We start from the raw sequence: 6,108 nt of genomic DNA, 5'->3' as shown, positions 1-6,108 counted from the left end.
AAGCCTCTCTTCAAGACCTGAAGCAGGCAGAGAGTGTGGGCCCCGAATGGTACAGCAGAATTGGCCTCCACAACCCACGCAGGTGGGTCAAGCTGAGGATGGCTGTCACTCCGGAGGGCTCGAAGGAACCGCCCGTTGCTAGTGAGAGCACGGCTTCTGAACCGCCCCACCTTCTGGGCCAGCTTTGGGACTCCCTTGCCCAGGCGGACAGGACCCAGCTGTGTTGCAGGGCCTTGCAAAGCCTGTGGCTGTGCTTCCTGTTTTGGGTTGCGCTTCGCCTCTGGAGAAATGGGAACAGACCCCATGGACAGGGAGACATCACAATCAGTCACACAGGAAGGGAGCGGCTTGTGGGGAGCAGGGAAGCACATCATTGCAAGCCTTGGCGAAGAAGGCTTGCAAAGAAAAAACAAAACCCAGCGCAGGCAAGAAAGCCTCGGCACGCCCTGAGAGCTCCTCTGCTTCTTTACCAGGTACGTGCCCAGCCGCAGGGCAGAAACCCTCCGGGAGACCCCAGCACAACATGGGGCCTGCCAGAGGTGTGCTCAGCCCAGCGTGCTGCCCAGAGCAGTCCTGCGCGGCTGGAGTCTTTCCAGAGGAAGCCAAGCCCCGCAGGACACTTCTCGGCCACCCGGCCTGCGCCCACTTCATTGTGCCCCCGGCCCTGTCATTTCCAGGGAAGGGGATGGCTGGCCTCATCTTCCATGGGGAGAGACTGCTTGAGAGAGGGCACCTTCAGCTCTCATGAAGTGCTCCGCCAGCTGGAGGCCAAAATTGCCCTGCTGGCCAAGTGCACCAGGCTCGTCTACCGCCTCCACCTGAAAAAGCTCCGGCAGCAGCACTCCGAGAAGAAGGCGCAAGAAAAAGGCAAGCGGAGGAGAGCCTCCCCTAGCTCCTTGTGCACCTCCACCTAGATCATGCTCTCGGCGGATTGGCAAGATGAAATGCAGCGGTGCAAGTGAGTGCGGGTGTCCTTGCGGGTGGGACCTGAGGCAGAAGAGAACAGGCATCTGTGGCCGTGAGGGGCTCCATGGGTGCCCACGTCCCAAGAGGAGGGCCCACATCCTGGCAGGGTGCCCACGTCCCCCTGAGGTTCCCGGTGGGTGCCCGTGTCCCACTGCGGTGCCTGGTGCGTGCCCATGTCCCAGTGAGGTGTGTTGTGGCTGCTCCCCATGTCCCTAGGGGTAAGGTGGCAGTGGCCAGTGCCTGCTCATGGCCCGTTGGGTCCCTTAGGCCTTAGGACCTCCAAGGCTGGTGCGAGGGCAAGCATCACACCAGGAAGAGGGGCAGCTGTTAGGAAGTGGGTGGATAACCTTCCCTACTGTAGTATTTTCACCCAGCTAACAGTGAATTCTCTTCAGGGTGACAGGCAGCTGGTGCGTCAGGACATGCCTCAGCCCACCAAAGGGCCCGGGCGTGAGGGCACCTCCACCGACTTCTTCTGCTGGCTGGAGGCCGTTAGCGCCCCGATGGTCGTGCTCCTGCGGGTGGCCATGGCCAACGGGCGGCCGCGTCCTGGTGGGTTGCCCGTGCCCGCCCGGCACAACAGCCAACGGGCACTTGGCAACTCTCTGTTGAGGACCTCTGGGAGGGTCCCCCTTTTCCGCCCTCCCAAAGGTGCTGCCAGGGCCCACTGGCATCCAAAGGGCCGGGGCTCATCTCTGCCTCCCCAGAGGGGTCAGCCAGAGCATGCCCGTGCAGCAGAGACGCCTGGGAAACTCGGCCAAAGTCCTGCTGGGAGCAGCCTACTTCCTCAATCTTCTAGCACTCGTCAGATCAATAAAGCGCTTTGTTCCTGTACCATGTGCCATTTTGGTACCAAGGGCATCCAGGAAGGGGCAACACGAAAGGCAGTGGTGCGAGCCAGGCTGCTGTATGTGAGCTTGCAGAGCATGCGTTCCAGGAGAAGTGGGACAGCTGGGCTGCGAGAGGGTGGGCATCCATGGCTGTGAGGTGCCCCGCGGGTGCCCATGTTCCAGGAGGAGGGCACTGCAGCCCGGCAGGTTGCCCGTGTCCTGGTGAGGATCCCTGGGAGACACCCATGTCCCAGTGAGGTGGCAGTGGCCGACACAGGCCCAGGACCCCGTGGGTCATGTCCCTCCAGGAATAATTCTAGACGAATAGCACTCCTTATTCTCAACAGTTAAGATTTTTGTCAAACCGAGATGAATTTCTGGCTTTCCTCGTAACATGGGCTGCCACTTTGCCCCCCGAGAGGATGTTGAGCAGAATCGTGTCACAGCTGCCCAGCTGGGGCACGGCGCTGAATGCAGCACGGATGGAGCTCTGGGCACAGCCCCTTCTTGCTGAGAAGTTCACGGCATGGCCCCCATCACGTGGGACGCAGTCCCGCTCCCACTGCTGGGCTCAGTGTCCGCTGGCAGGCACAGCAGTGGGAGAAGCGGGCTTCAAAATCCGCCTACACAGGTCCTCCCCAGCTCCGCCGCAGCCTCCATCGCCTGCTGGGGTGGTGGAGAAAGGCCTTGTGACATCATAGAGCCTTGCGTGCCATCAGCCCATGACTTGTCACGTCGGCAACCCTTGCAAGCTGAGACACGCAAGGCAGCCACTCGGTGCTGGTGGTCACTGCCTGAACTCTGCTCAAGCTGACAGCCCAAGCCAGCTCATGCATTGGGATTTTTTTCCTCGGGAGAGACCATGATAACTCTCAGCCCAGCTCTCCCCCTGACCCTGGCTCTCTGCACGGTATCTCTGTTCACCGGTGGCCTTCGCCTTTACATCAACCCCACCTGGGTCATTGTCAGGAGAGAAGCCTCTCTTCAAGACCTGAAGCAGGCAGAGAGTGTGGGCCCCGAATGGTACAGCAGAATTGGCCTCCACAACCCACGCAGGTGGGTCAAGCTGAGGATGGCTGTCACTCCGGAGGGCTCGAAGGAACCGCCCGTTGCTAGTGAGAGCACGGCTTCTGAACCGCCCCACCTTCTGGGCCAGCTTTGGGACTCCCTTGCCCAGGCGGACAGGACCCAGCTGTGTTGCAGGGCCTTGCAAAGCCTGTGGCTGTGCTTCCTGTTTTGGGTTGCGCTTCGCCTCTGGAGAAATGGGAACAGACCCCATGGACAGGGAGACATCACAATCAGTCACACAGGAAGGGAGCGGCTTGTGGGGAGCAGGGAAGCACATCATTGCAAGCCTTGGCGAAGAAGGCTTGCAAAGAAAAAACAAAACCCAGCGCAGGCAAGAAAGCCTCGGCACGCCCTGAGAGCTCCTCTGCTTCTTTACCAGGTACGTGCCCAGCCGCAGGGCAGAAACCCTCCGGGAGACCCCAGCACAACATGGGGCCTGCCAGAGGTGTGCTCAGCCCAGCGTGCTGCCCAGAGCAGTCCTGCGCGGCTGGAGTCTTTCCAGAGGAAGCCAAGCCCCGCAGGACACTTCTCGGCCACCCGGCCTGCGCCCACTTCATTGTGCCCCCGGCCCTGTCATTTCCAGGGAAGGGGATGGCTGGCCTCATCTTCCATGGGGAGAGACTGCTTGAGAGAGGGCACCTTCAGCTCTCATGAAGTGCTCCGCCAGCTGGAGGCCAAAATTGCCCTGCTGGCCAAGTGCACCAGGCTCGTCTACCGCCTCCACCTGAAAAAGCTCCGGCAGCAGCACTCCGAGAAGAAGGCGCAAGAAAAAGGCAAGCGGAGGAGAGCCTCCCCTAGCTCCTTGTGCACCTCCACCTAGATCATGCTCTCGGCGGATTGGCAAGATGAAATGCAGCGGTGCAAGTGAGTGCGGGTGTCCTTGCGGGTGGGACCTGAGGCAGAAGAGAACAGGCATCTGTGGCCGTGAGGGGCTCCATGGGTGCCCACGTCCCAAGAGGAGGGCCCACATCCTGGCAGGGTGCCCACGTCCCCCTGAGGTTCCCGGTGGGTGCCCGTGTCCCACTGCGGCGCCTGGTGCGTGCCCATGTCCCGGTGAGGTGTGTTGTGGCTGCTCCCCATGTCCCTAGGGGTAAGGTGGCAGTGGCCAGTGCCTGCTCATGGCCCGTTGGGTCCCTTAGGCCTTAGGACCTCCAAGGCTGGTGCGAGGGCAAGCATCACACCAGGAAGAGGGGCAGCTGTTAGGAAGTGGGTGGATAACCTTCCCTACTGTAGTATTTTCACCCAGCTAACAGTGAATTCTCTTCAGGGTGACAGGCAGCTGGTGCGTCAGGACATGCCTCAGCCCACCAAAGGGCCCGGGCGTGAGGGCACCTCCACCGACTTCTTCTGCTGGCTGGAGGCCGTTAGCGCCCCGATGGTCGTGCTCCTGCGGGTGGCCATGGCCAACGGGCGGCCGCGTCCTGGTGGGTTGCCCGTGCCCGCCCGGCACAACAGCCAACGGGCACTTGGCAACTCTCTGTTGAGGACCTCTGGGAGGGTCCCCCTTTTCCGCCCTCCCAAAGGTGCTGCCAGGGCCCACTGGCATCCAAAGGGCCGGGGCTCATCTCTGCCTCCCCAGAGGGGTCAGCCAGAGCATGCCCGTGCAGCAGAGACGCCTGGGAAACTCGGCCAAAGTCCTGCTGGGAGCAGCCTACTTCCTCAATCTTCTAGCACTCGTCAGATCAATAAAGCGCTTTGTTCCTGTACCATGTGCCATTTTGGTACCAAGGGCATCCAGGAAGGGGCAACACGAAAGGCAGTGGTGCGAGCCAGGCTGCTGTATGTGAGCTTGCAGAGCATGCGTTCCAGGAGAAGTGGGACAGCTGGGCTGCGAGAGGGTGGGCATCCATGGCTGTGAGGTGCCCCGCGGGTGCCCATGTTCCAGGAGGAGGGCACTGCAGCCCGGCAGGTTGCCCGTGTCCTGGTGAGGATCCCTGGGAGACACCCATGTCCCAGTGAGGTGGCAGTGGCCGACACAGGCCCAGGACCCCGTGGGTCATGTCCCTCCAGGAATAATTCTAGACGAATAGCACTCCTTATTCTCAACAGTTAAGATTTTTGTCAAACCGAGATGAATTTCTGGCTTTCCTCGTAACATGGGCTGCCACTTTGCCCCCCGAGAGGATGTTGAGCAGAATCGTGTCACAGCTGCCCAGCTGGGGCACGGCGCTGAATGCAGCACGGATGGAGCTCTGGGCACAGCCCCTTCTTGCTGAGAAGTTCACGGCATGGCCCCCATCACGTGGGACGCAGTCCCGCTCCCACTGCTGGGCTCAGTGTCCGCTGGCAGGCACAGCAGTGGGAGAAGCGGGCTTCAAAATCCGCCTACACAGGTCCTCCCCAGCTCCGCCGCAGCCTCCATCGCCTGCTGGGGTGGTGGAGAAAGGCCTTGTGACATCATAGAGCCTTGCGTGCCATCAGCCCATGACTTGTCACGTCGGCAACCCTTGCAAGCTGAGACACGCAAGGCAGCCACTCGGTGCTGGTGGTCACTGCCTGAACTCTGCTCAAGCTGACAGCCCAAGCCAGCTCATGCATTGGGATTTTTTTCCTCGGGAGAGACCATGATAACTCTCAGCCCAGCTCTCCCCCTGACCCTGGCTCTCTGCACGGTATCTCTGTTCACCGGTGGCCTTCGCCTTTACATCAACCCCACCTGGGTCATTGTCAGGAGAGAAGCCTCTCTTCAAGACCTGAAGCAGGCAGAGAGTGTGGGCCCCGAATGGTACAGCAGAATTGGCCTCCACAACCCACGCAGGTGGGTCAAGCTGAGGATGGCTGTCACTCCGGAGGGCTCGAAGGAACCGCCCGTTGCTAGTGAGAGCACGGCTTCTGAACCGCCCCACCTTCTGGGCCAGCTTTGGGACTCCCTTGCCCAGGCGGACAGGACCCAGCTGTGTTGCAGGGCCTTGCAAAGCCTGTGGCTGTGCTTCCTGTTTTGGGTTGCGCTTCGCCTCTGGAGAAATGGGAACAGACCCCATGGACAGGGAGACATCACAATCAGTCACACAGGAAGGGAGCGGCTTGTGGGGAGCAGGGAAGCACATCATTGCAAGCCTTGGCGAAGAAGGCTTGCAAAGAAAAAACAAAACCCAGCGCAGGCAAGAAAGCCTCGGCACGCCCTGAGAGCTCCTCTGCTTCTTTACCAGGTACGTGCCCAGCCGCAGGGCAGAAACCCTCCGGGAGACCCCAGCACAACATGGGGCCTGCCAGAGGTGTGCTCAGCCCAGCGTGCTGCCCAGAG

This window comes from Phalacrocorax aristotelis, chromosome 6, assembly GCF_949628215.1.
Source record: "Phalacrocorax aristotelis chromosome 6, bGulAri2.1, whole genome shotgun sequence".
In the NCBI taxonomy this organism is placed as follows: Eukaryota; Metazoa; Chordata; class Aves; order Suliformes; family Phalacrocoracidae; genus Phalacrocorax; species Phalacrocorax aristotelis.
The sequence above is the reverse complement of the archived record's forward strand: the minus strand, read 5'-3'. Positions refer to the sequence as shown.